Genomic DNA, 22,632 nt, shown 5'->3' with positions numbered 1-22,632 from the left:
TATATATATAAATATATTTTGGATATAAGTCTTAAATCAGATATGTGGTTTGCAGATATTTTCTCCCAAATATCTGGTTTGTCTTTTCATTTTGCTGGCAGTGTATTTCAAAAGATAGAAGTTTTAAAATTATGATAATGTCCAATTTATCTATATTTTCTTTTACAGATTATGATATTGGTGTCATATCTAAGGAATCTTTACCTAATCAAAGTTGCAGAAGTTTTCTCCTAAAAGTTTTATAGGTTTAAGTTTTACATTTAGGTCTATGATTCATGTTGAGTTAATTTTATGGTGCAAGATATAGATCAAAGTTTATTTTTTTTCTTGCATATATATATATATATATCCAATTATTCCAGCACCATTTGTTGAAAAGACTAATCTTTCTCTACTGAATTGCCTTTGAAACTTTGTCAAAATCATTTGTCTGTATATGTGTGGGTCTATTTCTGGACTCTCTTCTGTTCCATTTGTCTATTTGTCTATCTTTACACCAGTACCAAACTGTCTTGATTATTGTAGCTTCATAATAAGTGTTAGTTCTCTAAATTTGTTCATCTTTTTTTTTTTTTCAGAGTTGTTTTGGCTATTCTGGGTCCTTTGAATTTTTATATCAATTTTAGAATCAGTTAATTTCTACAAAAACCCTGCTAGAATTTTAATTGGGATTGGTTTAAATGTATGGATTGGTTTGGGAAGAGTGCTTTCTTAGCATTATTGTGTCTTTTGACTAATGAACACAACATAGGTAGAACATTACTAATCTGAATATCTGAAATTTGAAATGCTCTAAAATCTGAAACTTTTTGAGTAATGACATGATGCCACAAGTGGAAAATTACACATCTGACACCTTTGCTTTCTTATGGTTCAATGTACACAAACTTTGTTTTTTGCACAAAAGTATAAAAAATTTTGTATAAAATTACCTTTAGGCTGTGTACATAAGGTGTATATAAAACAAATGCATTTTGTGTTTATATTTGAGTCCCATTCCCAAGATATCTCATTATGCATATGCAAATATTCCAAATCCAAAAAAATGTACAATCCCAAACACTTCTGGTTCCAAGCAGTTTGGATGAGGAATACACAACCTGTGTATCTCACCATTTATTTAGATGATATTTAATTACTTTCAGCAATGTTTTATAGTTTTCAGTGCACAGGTCTTTTACAATCTTTTGACATTTTTATTTCTAATTATTTCATATTTTTGAGGCCATTTTTAATGGCATTGTTTTCAAAATATTAACTTCTGGTAGTTTATTGCTAATATATAAAACAAAATAGATTTTTATGTATTGATCTTTTTATCCTGCAGCATTGCCTCAACTCATTTAATAATTCTAGTAGCTTATTTCAAAAATATAGATTCCAGTGGATTTTCTACATGAATAATTGTGTCATTTGTGAATAAAGAGTTTTATTTATTTCTTTTCAACTTGGATATCTTTTATTTCTTTTTCTTGCTTTATTGCATTGACAAGAAATTCCAACATAATGTGAAAGACAAGTGGTGAGAGTGGATATCTTACTTTGTTCCTGATCTTAGCTATTCCTTATTTTTTTAAGCTATGTTTTTGTAGAAGCCCTTCATTAAGTTGAGAAAGTGCCTTTTTTAAAGCAGTAAAATTCCTTTTTTAAAGCAAATAAAGAACGTACATTGATATTTGTCAAATGCTTTCTTCTACATCTATTGAGATGATCATATAGTTAATAAATTTCTTTTGTTTTTTATTATTGTGGATTACATTCATTGATTTTCTATTGTTAAACCAACCTTGCACACTTGGTCATGATATATTATCCTTTAACCTGGCGTTGGATTTAATTTGCTCAAATTTCAGTAACAAGTTTTTCATCAATGTTCATGAGGGATGTTGGCCTGCAGTTTTCTTTTCCTGTAATATCTTTATCTGTTTTGGACATCTAATTCTGGCCTCATAGAGTGAGTTGAAGAATGTCCTCTCCTTTTCAATTTTATGCAATAATTTGTGTAGAATGGACACTATCTCTTCCTTGAATCTTTGGTAGAATTATCAAGTGAAGCCATCTGGACCTCAGCATTTCTTTGTGGGAAATTGTGTAACTACTGATTTAATTTCTTTAATAGTGGAGGGCTGTTTATATTACCTAATTTTTTTCTTGAGTAAGCTTTAGTAGTTTGTATCTTTCAAAGAATTTGTCCGCTGTATCTAAGTTGTAGAGTTTATTCGAATAAGGTTGTATATAATATTCCCTTAGTATCATTTTGATATTTGTAAAATTTACCCTGGTTTCACTTCTGTCATGCCTACTGCTGACAATTTGTATCTTCCTTCTTTTGCTCTGACTAGTTGGGCTAGAGATTTATTAATTTCATCAATTTTCTCAAAGAGACTGACATATTATTTTGCTTTTATATGTCTCAAGTCTTTATTTTGCTTTCAGTTTTGAAATTTTTTTTTCAGTGGGTATAGAATTCTAGAATAGTTTTTTCCTCCCAATACTTTTAAGATATTGCCCTACTGTTTTTTACTTTTACATTGTTTGTAACAGAAATTTACTGTGGCCCTTATTTCTGTTTCTGTATATATATTTTTTCCTTCTACTGCTTATGATTTCCTATTTATCACCCATTTTGATAAATTTTATTATTCTGTGCCTTAGTATTCTTTTCTTTATGTTTCTTTTGCTTAGGGTTTGCTAAGCTTCTTATATGTACGGGTTTGTCATTTTTGTCAAGTTTGGAAAATTTTCATCCATAATATCTTCAAATATTTCCCCTCCATTATGACTTCAGTTACTCATATATTAGGCTGTTTGAGTTGTCCCACGCCTAACACTTTGTCCAGTTTTTAACAGTTATGTCTTCTATGTTTCATTTTGAGTTGCTTTTATTTCCATGCCTTCAAGTTCACTAATCTTTTCTTCCTCCATGTCTAATCTGCTGTTAATTCTGGAAAGTATATTTTTCATCTTACACATTTTAGTTTTAATCATTAAAAGTTTGATTTGGATCTTTTTATGCTTTTCATGTTTTTGCTTAACTTTTTGAACATATGGAATACAATTATAATAACAATTTTAATATCCTTCTCTGCTAACTCTAACATCTGTGGTTAGTTCTTAATCAGATTCAATTGATTGATTTATCTCCTCATTATGTATCATATTTTTCTGTTTTTTTGTGTGTGTCTGGAAATTTTTGATTGGATGCCAGACATTGTAAATTATACCTTGTGGGATGCTGTATATTTTTGTGTTCCTATAAATATTCTTGAGCTTTGTTCTGGGACACAGTTAAGTTACTTGGAAACAGTTTGATCTTTTCTACTCTTGTTTTTAGGAATTACTAGCTAGACCAGAGTAGTTTTAGTCATGGGCTAATTATTTATTACTACTGAAGCAAGACCCTTCTGAATACTATACTCAATGCCATGTAAATCTTGAGGTTTTCCAGTCTTCATGGTGAATGGCAGCCACTATTCTCTCCAGTGAGTGCTCACTAGGTACCATTTTGGGTGGTCCTTTCTCTGGTTGTAGGTAGTATCTCTACATGAATGCATTTACCCATACTCAGAATGAATATTTTTCAGAGATCTGAAGTTCTCTCTCTGCCCAGCTCTTTCCTTTCTGGTACTCTGTTCTGTGAACTCAAGCTGTTTTGGTCTCCTCAGACCCTCCATTTCATTTCCTCAGCTCATGGAGTCTTCTACACTCCACCTGGGTTCCCCTCCCTGTTCTGTGGCCTAGAAATTCCCTTAAGGTAGTAAGGTAGAGGAATCATAGGGTCCACATCACTTGTTTCACATATCTGAGGGCTCAGTATCCTGCATTGCCTGGTGACTCAGTGTCTTAAAAACTATCGTTTATATGTTTTGTCTATTTTTTTGTTGTTTCAAGTGGAAGAGTAAACTGTTCCTGTTTCTCCATCTTGACAGGAAGTGGAAGTTCTCCTTAGCTGATTTTTCTTCCTGCCTTATACTGGGTTCTTTAAGACCAGAACAAAAATAAATAAAAGAATATTCCAGAAATTCACGAAGAGACTTCAGGTTTGCAGCATAGGTTTTTGACAACTAAGTAGAGCAGTGGGCCAGTCTTTATTTGTTTCATTAATCTGGTAAAAAAAAAAAAAAAAAAAAGGATTTGCATGAAATTCATGATTAAGATTGCCATATTAGCTACTAAGTCAGAAGACTTGAGAGCTGAGCCTTGGAGAAACAAAATCCTTGACAGTTGTTGATGTTTTTGTAATAAGAGACTTTATTATTTTAGCAAACAGAAAGACTGCGTGAAAATGTCAGAAAGAAACTACTTTTGGAGAAAAAAATAGAAACTGACTCACTAAAGGGACCTATTGGGGATAATTACCCAGAGCCTGTGGTAGATCAGGATGGCTGATTTAAAGTTATTGTTTTTGCAAATTCTGCAAAAAACAAAAAACAAACAAAGATTTTTTTTTTCCTGGCTTTAGCAGCAGCAGAAAAATTTCTTCCACAGCTGTAATCTCATGTAAACTGCAAAAGTGGATTTTATTCTCTGAGTTTCTCAAGCCTCCTTTTCTTTAATACAGAGTAATATTGGCTTATGATAAAACACTACAAACTATAATTTGAAATAGTGTTTCAATTTTCAATTTGCAGTCTGGGAATAGATCACAGGAATTTTAGTTTGTTGGTTTCCTGCTGCCTTAGGTCAGGAAAGCCTGAACTTTCTCATCCAACACCTGTTCAAGTCGGAGGATGCTGATTAATTCATGATGGAAAGGTATCAATTTTCACAGACCAGACCTCTACATTCTTGAAATGCTCTTCTCATGGGAAACATTAAATAAGCTTTGAATTAACTGTAAGTAAATAAATATTCAATTATTTGCATGGCACTATATTCTGTTTCATTAAAAATATTTCTAGATTTTTCTCACCAATAAAAGTATTCAAAAATGTTTAATTCAGTCATCATCACATCAAAAATTACTATATTATCTCTGAATTACATAAGTGATTTTTTAGTCATATACATACTAGTTGTTCTTACTCTATATAAACATACTTTTTGTTAAAATATAACCATTTAGTTTAAAATTGAGACACCCTTGTTAGAGGAGAATTTCAAATTTATTTAACAACAACAATAAAAAGGTTAAATATTAATAGCAAATGTGAGTAAGCATGGGATAATTGAATGGCTTTTTATATTTTTAGAAGTCAATTCCATCTTCATAGACTTTAATTCTTCCAGGTTTTAATTCACATTAAGTTCTAATGGCTGACACCATTTTCCTCCTCCGTATCTTCTTCGGAATATGGACATCTTGGGTTGTTGTGAGAATGGAGTTACCAAAGTTGTAATCAGATAAACACTAAGCAAAGTGTTATGGCAAAGTGTGGTCAAGTGCGTTTCCTGTCAAATGGTCAACACCTTAAGTGCTCAAGGTTGATAAGAATTGTTTTCATCTCTGTTGATAGGAAGAACCAATGGTGTGATCCCTGGATACTGACAATTGTTGCCCAAGAAACCCCCTCCCCTTGCCATGGGACTGCTGGGCACCCAAATAATGCACCCTAATAATTTGATAGCTCTTGTTACACAGCTCTTCTTGGACTAAAAGGCCCTCAGCATTCCTGGCAATTTCTACACTCCTGGAGCTTCATCTGGTAATTCCCTGACTTATGCAGCACCACCCCACTCCTAGAGTGTCTTTAGAGGTGTTTGCTTTCTTCTTAAAGCTATTATCCTCTTGTTCTTGGAGGGCTTATTCTTGGGGGACTTGGAGGGCTTATTAAGCCCTAAGACTCAATCATTAGCAACCAAAAAATTAACTTCTACTCTCCCAAGGTCAGGGACAGCATAATCTTAAAATACAGTGGTTAGGGAAAATATTTGCATAATGTATTTTTAGGAATGTACAGGAAGAGAAGGCAAATATAGAGGAGGAAGGTGATTTAAGAGAGTAGAGCAGAAAATATAAAGCTGCCACAAAAATTTGGAATTGCAGAATCAGCTAAAGGTAGGTGTTTGTTCTGCTTACTAACAAAGCATACACCAAATACAATTATTTGGAAGCCTATAATTTTTTAGGGTAACATTTTTTAGGTGTTCTTCTAGTCTTACCCCATTATTTTAGAGGTGTAAAAACTGAATCCCAAAGAGGAGAAGTGACTTGGTTAAGCTCACACAGAAACTAGAATCCTGTATCTTTTGTATTGTATCAGATGCTTTTATGATTACCGTATGCTGCCTTTTTAAGGCCTGTGATCTCCAGAGAGAGGTTTCAGCTTTTTGATATGCCAAACTAAGGAATTCTTAGTTGGCCTTTTTTTTCTTCTTGAGTTTGTGCTTGCTTAACCTAATGAGTAGGTAATAACCCTATGTTTCTAAATTTCTTAAATCAGACTTTTTGGGGTATGAAATTTTGTTAATGATTCTGTTAAGAAAAAATGTCTTTTACACTTTTTCATCTGAAAGGCAAGGGGATGCGGGATGGAGGTTAGAAATACACAGCTGCCATAGTCTAATTCTTGTATAGATATTATTGAGTGATTAATGATTGAGAAAATTGCCTACTGCTTCTCTTTACTTTTCTGTATTAGCAGATGGCCTTTTCTTTTTGATCCATAATGAGAATATGAGAGAAAATGAAAGGAAAGTGCAACATCACAATAGGCTAAGAATCTACATAATTAATGCCCAAACACTTTATCATTCAAGATCCTTCATGATCTTGCCAATCTATTTTCCCAATGATATCCCATATTATCTCCCTTTGCATATAGTTTAATCCATACACCAAATAACTTGCTATTCTTTAAATGCTTTGTTTTTCTACCTCCACATCTATTTTCATACTGCTTTCTCTACCTGACATTCTCTGTCCCCAAACTGTTGCTATTTAAATTTGACTTAGCTTGGGTTACCTGAGATGTAGACACTGAGACAAGCTTTTAAGGTTGAGTAATTTATTAGAGAGTAAAGGTAGGAGAATGATTAAGTGAAAGAATGAAAGAAAGGTTATTTTGGAAGAGCGTGTTATCAAGACAGCTTTCAGTTCCAGGAAGCAACTGAAGCATAGTCCCACAGGGAAAGCTCTTGAAGCCCAGACAAGCTATTCTGCCTTAAAGTTACATTACCCAAGGGGTAAGGTAACTAAGTATTTATACACCAACACTCCTCAGATATTGCTTGAGAGTTGTTCCTAGAGACATTATTTCCAGAAGCTTCCAACCTGTTGAACACCTAGGTGGCAGAGTGAGTTTCACCAGTGTGAGGACACCCTTAACAAAGAACTACTGGTGCTAGGAGTTGGAAGTTGGGCCAAAGGCAAACAGATGCTAACAGGGAGGTAATATGAGAGGCACTAACAGCATCTGCTACAAAACTGTCCCCCAAAGAAAAGATGGGATACAGCTGGCTATGCTGCAGTTAAAAAGCAACCAAGTATTAATGGCTTAATACCACGAAAGTTTATTTTTCACTTCTTGTTATCAGGAGACCCCTGTCGATTCTATAATTCAAAGAACCAGGCTGATTGCTGGTGGAATAGCTACCATCTCAAACATGGCGTGATGCTGCATCAGAGGGAAAAATAAGCTCTTGCATTGGCAATGAAATGTTTACCCTGTAGTGACTTGTGCTACTTCCACTCACAAATGATTGCCCAGAGCTACTTATCTGGCTCCAATCTACCACTGGGTGTGTACATGCAATCTACTATGTACCTAGAAGATGAGAGAAACAAATGATTAATGATGACCACTTCCCAAGACTAACAATAATTGCAGATTAATCAATGACTTAAACAAAAATGTGGCCATTGAAGGAATAGAAAACATTGTGAGTTTAGTGTAAATTTAAAAGTGATTTATAAGTAACATACCAAATCCAGAAACTATAAGAAAAGAGATTGACAAACATAAATACATAAAGCTTTAAAAAAATTTAATGTAACAAAAATGGCATAAAAAGAGTCAAAAGTTTTTTAAAAATATGTTAATGCAGTAGATTAGGTGCTACTTTTCTTAATGTACTAATAACTTAATAAGATAAATTTTGTATCTAGAAGAAAATGAACATGGAAATAGGCAATTCACAGATAATGGCATTCGTCTGGACAATAAAAATGTGTGACATTCAGAATAAAGTAAAAATGAAATACTGTTTTTCAGCCATCACTTGAGCAAAACTACAAAGATACAGTGAGACTCAGGCATTCCCATATACTGTGGATGAGAGGGCAAAGACCTTTAACCTCTAATTTTATTTCTATTTTTAAACATGTGTGTTAAAATTTTAAATACTGATGTCCTCTTGACCCGGTAATTTTATGTCTAAGATTTGAATCTGGAGATAAACTTGAATAAATGCATCCAGATTTGTGTATAAGTATTAATATAGTTTAGATGTGTGTTCCCACCCAAATCTCATATTGAAATGTAATCCCAAGTGTTGGAGGTGGGTCCTGGTGTGAGGTGATTGGATCATGGGGGTGAATTTCTCAGGAATGGTTTAGCATCATCCCCCATGGCCCTGTCCTTGCATACTGAGGTGAGTTCTGAGATCTGGTCATTTAAAGTGTGCAGCACCTTCCTGCCTCACTCTCTCTTGCTCCTGCTTTTGCTATGTGAGGTGTGAGATACTGCTGTGCCTTCCACCATGATTTGAAGCTCCCTGAGGCCTCCCCAGAAGGAGATGCTACCATGCTTCCTGTACAGCCTGTAGAACTATGAGCCAATTAAACCTCGTTTCTTTATAAATTACCCAGTCTCACGTATTTCTTTATGGCAACGCAAGAACAGACTAATACTAATATGTTCAGTGAAACATTATTTGTCATTATAACACCTCCACCCCCCAATGTCCATAAATAGGAGTTTAGCTGAATGATTTATAGTATATACTTATAATGAAGTATTATACAGCCATTGAAAAGCCTGAAATAGATTTTTGTGGGCTGAAACATAAAGCCTAGGATAGAATATTGATGAAAAATGAAATAACAAAAAGCAATCTATAGTGTGATTCCACTTGCGTGTGTGTCTTGCAGATGCATAGACAATTTGTGAGAGAACACGAGAGAGTGTTAAGAGTGGCAGCCTGTGGGGAGGGCTAATAGGAGTTCAGGGAGATACAGCGGGGCTGTAGAGGATATTAATTATTTTTTGGCCATGCTCACTTATCATTCCTTGTCTTTATAAACAAATCCCCTTCTCACTCACATAGCATGCTTTGAAGAAGGTGCTTCATTACTTCAACTCCAGAGAGGGAAGATGAGACCCAAGCCTGGTAAAAAAGCCTACCCAATTTCACTAGCCACATTGACTCCTCAAGGGTGTTATTTATGAGTTGAAAGTTGGTCAATCCTGAGAGAGTTTTGGGACTGGTATGTGAGCCCCTGGGAATGTAGAAAACTCGTTTCTTCTGAGTGTGAGTCTGGAGGATGTATGCTTGAACTGCTCCAACCTATGAATGTTATGAAAGAGGAAACAAAACAATGAGGAAGAAGCATAGCTGATATGTCCAGAACAGATCTTTGGACATTTCAGTTACAAAAACAACAATAAATAAATAAATATATAAATAAACAAACAAGCAGGCAATTTTTCCCTTTTTGGCAACTTTGAATTAGGACCTACCTAGATGAGTTCTTTTCCTTTAATTTAATATTATGTTCAGTTTGAATAAATGTATGTAGTTTTGTAGTAAAAAGTATTTTGTAAATAAGAATATTCTATCCACTTTGTGATTATACTTTTAAAAAGATGTACAAAAGAAAGCTTGGATATAGAAACTGAGATATTTCTAAATGTAATACAAGACAGCCATTAAAAAATAATGAGGTTGATTTATGTGTATTCATGTGGAAAGATACTCTAAAAGAATGAGAAAATATCAGGTTCCAGAAAATCACATAGAATACATTTTCATTTATATAAAAAAAGATGTTTATATGTATATTACAATCCAAAAAGCTATACAGCAGATTAATCAGTTCCCAAGTATGGGATTATGAGTGGGGGACTTCACTTCCTATTTTATACACTAATGTATGTGAATATTTTATCCCCATTCTTAGGTGATAAAGACCTCAAGTATGAGTTTCATCTCATCTTTGAATTCTTCAGATCACCTGCTCATATTAGGTAACAAATATGTGTTTGTGGGGTGAATGAGTATGGAAAAAAGAAAATATAAAATTAATTAAGAGGAGGATTTTACCTCATAGAATAAGGAAAATCCAGCAGTTCTGTGTGTGTTAAAGGCAAATGTCAAATATTAGCAGATCCATAGGCTTTGAAAAAATAATCAGTTCACAAGACCCACATCCCCACCACAATTCTAGTTGGTCATTTGCAGCTAGAGTTACTCAGAGAATAAGAAACATTTTATGTTTTTGTCTTTTTACTGGAGATTTTTTTCATAGAGGTGGTAGTAGTTAGGATAAATCAGGGTTATGCTACAGTAGCCCAAATCTCAGTGGTTTCAAACAATGAAAGTGTATTTCTTATGTTTGAAACCACTGAGATTTCATGCCACATTTCCAAAGCAAAGTAGCAGTAGTACTGTTCATTCTAGTCACCCAAGAACTCAGTAGATGAAGTCTCTGTCTCAAAATGTGCACCCACAATCACACTGGAAAGGAAAAGTCATGGCAAATTCTACAGTGGTTCTTCAAATTGTCATCTGGAAGTGACATACACCCTTAGATTTCATTGGCCCATGGAAGTCACATGAACACATCTCACTTCAAGGAGGTAGGGAAGTGCCATCTTACCACATGCATTTCCGGAGGAATGATAGATGAGATTTACTTCCATGCAACATTACCTACATTTACATACTTTTCAACATTCCAATTTGGTGTCCCTTCCTTGAAGTCTATTTTAAAATGCTTGTATCATGACCACTTGCCCACAAATTACTTCCCAGAACACATGATTTTACCTATTAGCAGTGTGTTAACAATTTTGTTTAAAATAAAAATTATTTTGACTTGCTAATTGCCATTTTCAGCAAATACAAAGCAAACTGAAGCGCACTGCCATGTTCCCTAGGGTGAGTGGGAGGCTCAGTAAATGCTAAGGGGTGAGAATATTTGATTTGATTAAAATGATAAAGTAAATACTTATATTTGAAAATGTTGATCTGAGTAATGAGAGCTCTAATTTTTTTTTTTAGTCATCATGCATGATATAAAATATGTAATTTATTGTTACATAAACTGCCCTAAATAGGCCAAATGTTGTCATCTTTACTGGCTAATTTGAACTCTAGCATATATAAACTTCCTGCTCGTTTTTGGTATTATCCTAACATTCTTTATTTTAAAAACATATTTTTTATTTGTTTTGTTTATAGCAGAGATGTTATTCTATGTATTTTCTGTTCAAGTTTCACTTATTTATAAATACAGTCATTTAAAGTTCCATTGCCAAATCCACACGTTTAATAGAAATAAATTTGAAGCAACCTTGATAAACACAAATGAAAGTAAGAGAACACAGAGTATTATAGTTTCCAAGAATAAATTTTACATTGTGTATATCAATCAGAAATAACAGGCCATATTCAACCACCACAAAAATGACTAAGACTTTACTTGAATAGTCTGCGAATCTTTTGCAACGTTATTGAGTATAATTTTACTTAGTATAGCACCGAGGCACTAAGTGCTGTCTAGTGTTTCCATGCAGAAGCCCCTGTGATGTATCTTATGAGGAAAATGACAAACTTATGTGTGTAAAAAAGCCTCATTCATGTAACACGAATATCAGGCATGCGTTGTAGTGCTTTTGGCTTTGAGTTCCATATTAATGAATCAACTATATATATGTTAAATAATTGCAAGAAATATGTTTGGCATCATGGGAATGAGTAATTAAATTATGTCATTATAAAACAGAATATTATGATATTCGTTAAAAATTTAAATTATCAGTAGTGGAAAAGAAAAAATGCGTAAGTTGTCTACTGGAACTATTTAGAACAATATGCATAGGAGGGAAATACAACAAATTATAAAGAGGATTATCTCTGTGTGCTGGGATTAGAGGGATTTTTATTATTTTGTATTATTCTCTTCCTTGTAAATTTACCATTTCAAGTATTTTAGGGCAATAAAATTTATTAGTTTTATAATTAGAAAAATTTATACTTTTTTTGTCTTAATACCAAGGTAATATATTGTGGGTCATTGGTTTTATCTGCACTAGGTCATATGTTTGCTGAATTCAGTTCTGAGCTTTTGAACCAAAAGCAGATCTTCAGAACAAGAAAGAAGATAATAAAAGAGAAACACGAAGAAACTGAAGATGATTGGAGAAATACAAATCAAGATGATTAGACCTAGCAGAGGGCTGGCTGGATGGCATTTATGTTGACGATGGACTCCTACACAGAGAATGATCATGGTCTAGGATGTAATACTGATGCAATCATCGTTTCTTAAATGAGTTTTTAAAACAAGTGAATGAATGACCAATTACATATCTTCCCTGAGCCAATAAAATATATTAAAAGTATAGGCCTGGGCACAGCGGCTCAGGCCTGTAATCCAAGCACTTTGGGAGGCTGAGGTGGGCAGATCATGAGCTCAGGAGTTCAAGACCAGCCTGGCCAACATGGTGAAACCCCGTCTCTACTAAAAATACAAAAATTAGCTGGGCATGGTGGCGAGTGCCTGTAATCCCAGCTACTTGGGAGGCTGAGGCAGGAGAATCGCTTGGACCAGGGAATCAGAGGTTGCAGTGAGCCAAGGTCGCACCACTGCACTCCAGCCTGGTGACAGAGTGAGACTCCATCTCAAAAAACCAAACAAACAACAACAACAACAACAAAAATACCCAGAAAACAAACAGACAAAAAAATGAAAATCAGCTGGAGAATTGCTTGAATCCAGGAGGCGGAGGGTGAGTGAGCAGAGATCGCGCCATTGCACACCAGCTTGAGTAACAGAGCAAGACTCCGTCTAAAAAAAGTATAGAAAGAGTTTTATATTTGATAAAAATTTACATAAGTTCATTTAAAATATGGATGGTATTGTATTGGCTTTTTCCAGAAGGAGTTGGGGAAGAAATAGAAAGTGAAAGGATAAATCAGGGTGCTAAGTATGATATAACAAGGAATCTTACAGTCTTAAATTGGGAGGTTCCCTAAGGAATGGCCACAAAGACCCAACTCCAAGCAATAAGCTTTCTAAGCCTGGCAAACAGGACGTATAACAATAGGTGACTGGTTTCCGAATTCTGGGGTATTCGTGTTTTAGAGAAAATTGTTTCACAAAGGTAACATCAACTATGCAAAGTACTTTATCTAGTCTAGGGAAAGTCTGAGGTTAAATGATTATTTATAAGTTATTAACACACTTCCGGAGAGAAACAGCCTTAGTTAAATTCCTTTTATCTACCAATATCGAATTTAGAAAATACTGATTGTTCAATATAAGGTATCCATACATAACTATTTTTATGTAAAGGTATGTCAGCAATATTTGCATCTTCAAGGAGCACACTATCCACTACACACACACAACACTCACACACATGTACAGTCAAGCCTTATTTGTGGATTGCATATTTGGATTGCGTATTGCCTACTCACTGAAATTTACCTGTAACTCCAAAATCAGTACTTGTTGCACTTTCACTGCCATTTGAGGACATGCAGTTTCTTGCACCCAACCTCATCCCAGCTGAGGTTGGACAGGAAAAAACCCTGCCTACTTGTTCAGTTCTCGTTCCCTAAACAAGCATTCTTTTTATTGTCTATTTAGTGCCACATCTTTTTATTTTTGCATTTTTGTGCTTTTGGTGATTTCTCTGTTTTAAATGGCCCCAAGTATAGTGCTGAGGCACTGAAGTGCTATCTAGTGTTTCCAAGCAGAAGAAGTCTGTAATGTACCTTATGAAGAAAATGACATAATTACACGTGTTAAATAAGCTTTATTTATCTAACATGAATATCAGGCATGAGTTACAGTGCTGTTGACTGTGAGTTCAATGTTATTGAATCAACTCTATGTATTAAATAGGATTTCCTTAAATAGAAACACACATAAAACAAAGTTATATGTTGATTACTTAATGAAAATGTGACCAAAGGTTCACAGGAACCCAGCTCTGTATTTCCCACAGGGAAATTAGTGAATGGCTTAGTATTCACTAATTCAGTGTTTATGGAGACTTTATAGAAAATAAGTACCAGAAAAAAAATATAATATATATTATAATTAATATAATAATGTATACACACACAAAAACACACATACACACAGCTATGATCTCTCATTTTAAATATATTCATAAAAATACTTGATATTAAATAGAAGTCTTTAATGATGTATATTTTTACACTATATATGTACCAATGTCAGGCTTATGTTCATTACTTTTATAAAAGCCGTTAACATTTCCACTGCAGAGGAATTCTCTCTAAACCATAAAACTATATCAAGTTGGCCGGGCACGGTGGCTCACGCATGTAATCCCAGCACTTTGGGAGGCTGAGACGGGTGGATCACGAGGTTAGGAGATCAAAACCATCCTGGCTAACACGGTGAAACCCCATCTCCACTAAAAATACAAAAAATTAGCCAGATGAGGTGGTGGGCACCCGTAGTCCCAGCTTCCCAGGAAGCTGAGGCAGGAGGATGGCATGGACCCAGGAGGCGGAGCTTGCAGTGAGCTGAGATCACGCAACTGCACTCCAGCCTGGGCAACAGAGCGAGACTCCGTCTCAAACAACAAAAACAAGAACAACAACAAAAAACTATATCAAGTTGTTGTTTTAGAGTCATAATTGAAAGCTTGCTTTTTCATTTTTTTTTTGTTTTTAAGCAGAACCAAAGACAAAAACTACATATGATTATCTCAATAGATGCAGAAAAGACCTTTGACAAAATTCAACAGCCCTTCATGCTAAAAACTCTCAATAAACTAGGTATTGATGGGACGTATCTCAAAATAATAGGAATTCTTTAGGACAAACCCACAGCGAATATCATACTGAGTGGGCAAAAACTGGAAGCATTCCCTTTGAAAACTGGCAGAAGAATGGCAATCATTAAAAAGTCAGGAAACAACAGGTGCTGGAGAGGATGTGGAGAAATAGGAACACTTTAACACAGTTGGTGGGACTGTAAACTAGTTCAACCATATTGTGGAAGACAGTGTGGCAATTCCTCAAGGATCCAGAACTAGAAATACCATTTGACCCAGCCATTCCATTACTGGGTATATACCCAAGGGATTATAAATCATGCTGCTATAAAGACACATGCACACATGTGTTTATTGCAGCACTATCCACAATAGCAGAGACTTGGAACCAACCCAATGTCCATCAATGATAGACTGGATTAAGAAAATGTGGCACATATACACCATTGAATACTATGCAGCCATCAAAAAGGATGAGTTCATGTCCTTTGTAGGGACATGGATGAAGCTGGAAACCATCATTCTCAGCAAACTATTGCAAGGACAAAAACCAAACACTGCATGTTCTCACTCATAGGTGGGAATTGGACAACGAGAACACTTGGACACAGGAAGGGAAACATCACACACCAGGGCCTGTCATGGGGTGAGGGGACGGGGGAGGGATAGCATTAGGAGATATACCTGATGTAAATGATGAGTTAATGGGTGCAGCACACCAACATGGCACATGTATACATATGTAACAAACTTGCACATTGTGCACGTGTACCCTAGAACTTAAAGTATAATAATTAAAAAAAAGAAAACAAAAACTATATCAAGTTGTTGTTTTAGAGTCTTAATTGAAATCTTTTTTTTTTTTTTTCTTAAATAGAGTCTCCCTCTCTTTCCCAGGCCGGAGTGCAATGGTGCAATTTTGGTTCACTACGACTTCGGCCTCCTGGGTTAAGTGATTCTCCTGCCTCAGCTTCCCGAGTAGCTGGGATTACAGGCACACGCCACTGGGCTTGGCTAATTTTTATATTTTTAGTAGAGATGGGGTTTCACCATGTTGGCTAGGCTAGTCTCAAACTCCTGACCTCAAGGGATCTGCCTGCCTTGGCCTCCCAAAGTGCTGGGATTACAGAAATATTCTTTTATTACACATTTTTCTAATATATATGTCATGATCACTACCAAATACACATGAAACTCAAAGATGGACAGTTTTTTTTAAGCAAGGACATCTGAATAGGTGGAAACATGTTGTTATGATGTGGGTGAATTTTCACACAGAAAATACAAATATGCAGAAGTCAAATGTATTTTTAGTAAACAATTTGAATTTCCATCCTTACCTACAAACTGCTTGTTGGGCAACAGCTTAATATTGCTATTCTTAAGTAAATTCAGTCACTTCAGGACATAAACTTGGTAGATTTAGAATTTAAGCTTTGTCAACTTAAGGAAAGCATAGTTTTATTCTTCTTTTGCTCTCTAAGATTATATCTAAGTTCTGTGAGGACATGGCATCAGTCTGAAGGCGGATTTTTGTTCTCTGTAATATTGTCACACCCCAAGTCATTAATCAGATCACTACTTCTCCATATTTTTGTGCTGCTGTTCACTACTAACATTTGTAGTCCAACCGTGATCTCTGGCTGCATCCTTATCCTGTGCATCCTTATCTTCTAAATCCTACAGTCCTTTTGGTTTTGTTGTGCCCTTTCAGCTCTTGGGTACAGAAAGCCTTGGCTATTTTCTTTGCCCCAGGCTTGACTATATGGGCCTCATCAAGCTGCTATGCAAACGCATTTGCAGATCAGTTCTTGTTATTCTGTAAGGCCTAAGTGTCCCTGAATTCTGCTCTAGTTATGCAGACACTAGCCTGCCATGACGTCTATAAGAAATAGATTGGCATAAATAACAAAGAATGATAATACCAAGTGTCAGTAAAGATGTGAAATAACTAGAATTCTCACACTTTCCTGGTGGGAATGCAAAATGACTCAGCCCCATTGGAAACATTTTGGCAGTTTCTTATTAAAATAACTATACATTTATTATACAACTCATCATTTGCATATCTAAGGATTATTCCAAGAGAAATGAAAAGTTATCTAACGAGGCCACAGACCCGCCCCCCACCAACCAGCAGCCAGCACGCGGCGCAGGCCCCGCAGCCGAGCTACGCAGTGGCCCCATGCAGGTCACCCTGAAGACCCTCCAGCCACAGAGCTTCAAGATAGACATTGACCCGGAGGAGACAGTGAAAGCACTGAAAGAGAAGATAGAATCTGAAAAGGCGAAAGAGGCCTCTCCGGTAGCAGGTCAAAAATTAATTTATGCAGGCGAAATCCTCAATGATGATGCTGCTCTCAAAGAATATAAAATTGATGAGAAAATCTTTGTGGTGGTTATGGTTATGGTGACCAAACCCAAAGCAGTGTCAACACCAGCACCAGCTACAACTCAGCAGTCAGCTCCTGCCAGCACTACAGCAGTTAACTTCCTCCACAGCAACAACTGTGGCTCAGGCTCCAACCCCTGTCCTTGCTTTGGCTTCCACTTTCACACCCGCATTTATCACTCCAGTATCAGTGACAGTGTCTTCTGAACCTGCACCTGCTAGTGCAACTAAACAAAAGAAAGCTGCAGAAAAGCCAGCAGAGACACCAGTGGCTACTAGGCCGACATCAACTGATTGTACATTGTGAGATTCTTCTTGGTCAAACCTTTTCGAAGATGCAACGAGTGCACTTGTGACGGGTCAGCCTTATGAGAATATGGTAACTGAGATCACGCCAATGGGCTATGAATGAGAGCAAGTAATTGCAGCCCCGAGAGCCAGTTTCAAGAACCTTGACAGGGCAGTGGAGCGTCTTGTAATGGGAATCCCTGGACTTAAAATCAGGTTGTGGTTGACCCCCACCAAGCAGCTAGTACTGGGGTTCCTCAGTCTTCAACACTGGCTGCAGTTGCAGCAACTACGACAGCAACGACAACAACAAGTTCTGGAACATCCCCTTGAATTTTTATGGAATCAGCCTCAGTTTCAACAGATGAGACAAATTATTCAACAGAATACTTCCCTACTTCCAGCGTTACTACAGTAGATAGGTGGAGAGAATCCTCAATTACTTCAGCAAATTAGCCAACACAAGGAGCATTTTATTCAGATGTTAAATGAACCAGTCTGAGAAGCTGATGGTCGAGGAGGAGGAGGTGGAGGTGGCAGTGGAGGAATTGCAGAACCTGGAAATGGTCCTATGAACTACATTCAAGTAACACCTCAGGAAAAAGAAGCTATAGAAAGGTAGGAATTCCTGAAGGACTTGTGATACAAGCATATTTTGCTTGTGAGAAGAATAAGAATTTGGCTGCCGATTTTCTTCTACAGCAGACCTTTGATGAAGATTGAAAGGGAGTTTTTTATATCTCACACTTCGCACCAGTGCATTACACCCAACTTGTTCACTGATGTATCCATGCTGAGAAGAGTGAATTACACCAAGAGAAAAGGTGTAATATGTCAGACACACAAAAAAATAGCCTATATAGGGGCATGGAGATTTGCTAATTCATTCAAGGAATATTTAGTGAACCACTATTGTGTGCTAAGTACTGTTGTGGGAGCAGAAGACTGAAGATGACTAAGAAAATAATTCCTGTCATAAATTTTATATGCTAATGGAGGAGGCAGATAAATTTTAAAAATACCCGCTTAATTTAGAATTGTGCTGAAAATAGAGAAATAAAGGTAGTAAAGAGAAAATAAAGCAGAGTATTGGCCATAGAAAGTGATGGGGGAGGTGGGTGTTCTATTTTATGTAAGATTGTCACAGAAGGAATCTGAAGGAAGTTAAAGAGTGAGCCATGTGCATCCGGAGGGGAAGAGCTTTTAAGGCAGAGAGAACAGCCTGTGACAAAGCCATGATTGAGGGCTTGCATGGCATGCTCAAGGAGAAGTAGGGAGGCCTGTGTGGCTGGAGAAGAGTGAGCAAAAGGGACAGAGGAGAGATGAAATATGATGTTCGTGGTGGTAGATGGTGAATCATTGTAAAGAATTTGGATGATACTTAAGAGAAATGAGAAAACATTGGATAAGAAACATGATATGACTGCCATTTAAAAATATTGCTCTGGGCTGGGCATGGTGGCTCACACCTGTAATCCCAGAAATTTGGAAGGCCAAGGCCTTGAACTCCTGGCCTCATGATATCCATCTGCTTCAGCCTCTGAAAGTTCTGGGATTACAGGTGTGGACCACCATGCCTGGCTTCGGACAACTCTTCTATGTTGACATTTGTGTAGTTCTTCGGCCATCATTGGGGCTTTAAAGTCATAATTAGTACACTGTACAACTGGAAATAATGATTTTGGAGTTTCCAGCAAATGGTTGAGAGTGCTGAAAATCTGGGAAAAACCCTAGGCCGGGCGCGGTGGCTCAAGCCTGTAATCCCAGCACTTTGGGAGGCCGAGGCGGGCGGATCACAAGGTCAGGAGATCGAGACCACAGTGAAACCCCGTCTCTACTAAAAATACAAAAAATTAGCCGGGTGCGGTGGCGGGCGCCTGTAGTCCCAGCTACTCAGGAGGCTGAGGCAGGAGAATGGCGTGAACCCAGGAGGCGGAGCTTGCAGTGAGCCGAGATCGCGCCACTGCACTCCAGCCTGGGCAACAGCGTGAGACTCCGTCTCAAAAAAAAAAAAAAAAAAAAAAAAAAAAGAAAATCTGGGAAAAACCAGAAGGGGAAAAATAGAGGTAAGGTTGAAATCTGGAAAACACCAGTATTTGAGAGCCAGGCAGAGCAGGAAGAGTTCATGAAGGAGATTAAGATGGAATGGTCAGAAAGAGAAGAGAAGAATCACAGGGAGAGTGGCAATATGTACTACAAAGTCCAATGAAAGCTGATCCCTCTCTGCTTTCCTAGGACCTTCTATCACTCCCTCTCTAGATCATTCAGACTAAGAAACACTGGTCTCCTTGACAAAAAGCATGACTGATCCTATGTCTGAGCCTTTGCATTTGCAGTTCCCTTTTGTTTTCAGATCATTACAAGATGATCATTATATGATTCATTATAATCCTTCAAGTCTCAGCTCACAAGACATCTCTTCAGAGTAGCCTTTCCTGATATCCCTAAATTAAAATAGGCTTTACATATTATCCTGCTATAGTATAGCATTTTATTTTACTCTCTTCCTAGCACCAGTCACAATCTGAACTTGTTTAATTCATATATTCTTTTTTAAAAATTAAATTTCTGCACTGGATTGTAGACTCAATGCGAGCCAAAACTTTGTCTTTCTTCTTTACATAATTTTTCTCAGGGCCTAGGACCTTACATCCCACATAGTGGGTGGTCAGTAATTATTTACTGAATGTTTCAAGTCAAGGAGCAAAGTGCAAAGAGAGCTATAAGAAGAATAAATGGAAACAATATCAATACAGGAGAAAAGTCTAACGAAATTAAGAGGTTTCCATTGAATTTGACACAGTCCCTGTCCTCAAACAGCTTTGGTTGATGGCAGTAAGCATAGATCCTGGAAATATACAAGGCATTTCAAAGCAGCATACTGCAATATGATGTAAATATTACGCAAGTGTGGAGGTAGCAAATGAGTGACATTATAAATGCTTTTTAATTTACTTCCAGCATAATAGCTCAGAGGTTTACTCTGCTCTGGTCTTAAGTCATCCACTCATTGCTCTGGGAGTAAGGAAAATGGCACTATTACTGAGCCTTGTTTGAAGCCATGCCATTGGTGCCTGTTGGCTTGCAAATATTTCAGTCCTGTCTTTGTTTTTAAGAGGGTGAAGTGCAATAGTTTCAGATTTTATTACTCTAAGGTTTGTGTTGGCTATTGATCATATTTGTCAGTTGTAAAATTTTGATCAGCTTCATTTTAGAAAGAGATCACTCACAGAAATTTGTGATCATCAATATGAAAGAAAAGTTTTTGCATTAGAAACAGTCACTTGAACATTATTATTCATCTGAATAATAGATTTTGATTACCTATACCTGTCAGTTTTTTTTTTTTTTTTTTTTTTTTTTGGGAATGAGTCTCGCTCTGTCGCCCAGGCTGGAGTGCTGTGGCCGGATCTCAGCTCACTGCAAGCTCCGCCTCCCGGGTTCCCGCCATTCTCCTGCCTCAGCCTCCCGAGTAGCTGGGACTACAGGCGCCCGCCACCTCGCCCGGCTAGTTTTTTGTATTTTTTAGTAGAGACGGAGTTTCACCGTGTTAGCCCGGATGGTCTCGATCTTCTGACCTCGTGATCCGCCCGTCTCGGCCTCCCAAAGTGCTGGGATTACAGGCTTGAGCCACCGCGCCCGGCCTACCTGTCAGTTTTTTATAGAGCTTAACAGATATACCATCTGTCTTTATAAATGATTTAATGTTAAGATTTTGCATATGGTTGACTCTGCATGGGCAGAGGTGGCAGTAGGCAAATCTGGTCTTCAACGTCTTTTGCCCTTATAGGTGTCTTTGAAGACATCCATTGCCTTATCCACAGTGATCTCTGTTCGCAATGGCTGTGAAGTTGTCCCATCTGGACTGCAGCTATTAGTCCACTTGAGTCACCATGGAGATATGCCTTATTCCAGTAAGCACAATCACTTTGGGTTCAGTGGTTCTCTTGCTATGTCTGAGCCACACTTAACAAAAGTCAATTTTGTTTTCCTCTGCCACCCTGAGAAGAGGGAAGTTCTGATATTGTCGAAGGCTCTATCTGCCTAAATGCACATAGCAGTCGTTTTTTTTCTCTTAGGTTTTGCCTCCTTTGGTTCAACCTAGATTCCATAAACTTCTCAGGCAATTGGCCCTTGCCTTGAACTTGGCCTAGAAGCATGGACAATGCCCCTCCCTTGGAGACACACCGAGGTCTAGGTTTGCGTTGCTTTTTTTTTGGCTTTGACTTCTATCAACATGCAGGGAATTCTGTTTTCTAAAGTGGCCATGGAAACCTAGGGAAAGCTGTGCACTTCATCATATTTTATCCTAAATTGTTTGCTATATTATGAATCTTATATAGAAGACTCCTTTCTACTCTTTTGCCTCATTGTTTAGACTTCTGAATTCAAAACCCAAGAAATGATTACTTTTTTTCTGTTTTATGTTGTCAAATCCCTTTTCTGAAACAATCAGATGAGAACAGCTTAGCTGACTAAGCAGAGAGTAAACCAAAGACATGGTAAGAGACCATTCTGGGTGTGCGGGTGGGGATCACATTGGCTAGCATTTTAACCTTATTATTCCATCTCTCAATTAAATGTCAACTTTTTATTTAAAAATAAGAGTTATAAGTAGCCAAATCATGTAATTTCCATTTCAGTGCCTCATGTTCTCCTATCCATGCATTAACAGAAAGGTTAATAAGAATTGAAAAGGAAAATTAAGGAAGTAAGGCAGCAGAATAGACACTAGGGAACGTTTAATTATTGGATTTTCTCTGATTCCATTACTGAGATATTCTTTGTGTTCTTGGTACGTATTTGCAGTACTAATCTAATCTACCCCTCCCCTTCCCCACAAGAAGAAGTGATGAAGGAGTACGTAAAGTAAATAAGGACCCATATTTGGTAAATTTCATTCCTAGTCTTTCCAGGTACCTCTCCCCGCTCCAGAGTCTGAAATCTTAACCCTCAATGCATACACATACACACACATACACAGATAAATATACACATAAACACAGATGCACATATGCTTGGGAGTCATTT

The 22,632-nt window shown here is 36.9% G+C and overlaps 1 long non-coding RNA gene and 1 pseudogene across 1 annotated transcript in view; both read left to right on the top strand.

The window, feature by feature from the left end:
* The window catches only part of LOC126948115 (uncharacterized), a 246,064-nt gene that overhangs the window by 159,639 nt on the left and 63,793 nt on the right, over nucleotides 1-22,632 (top strand). The window lies entirely within an intron of this gene.
* On the top strand, nucleotides 17,107-19,325 carry LOC126948114 (UV excision repair protein RAD23 homolog B-like; annotated as a pseudogene).

This window comes from Macaca thibetana, chromosome 2 (genome assembly GCF_024542745.1).
Source record: "Macaca thibetana thibetana isolate TM-01 chromosome 2, ASM2454274v1, whole genome shotgun sequence".
In the NCBI taxonomy this organism is placed as follows: Eukaryota; Metazoa; Chordata; class Mammalia; order Primates; family Cercopithecidae; genus Macaca; species Macaca thibetana.
Note: the sequence above shows the minus strand (reverse complement) of the source record. Positions and strands in the feature narration are given on the sequence as shown.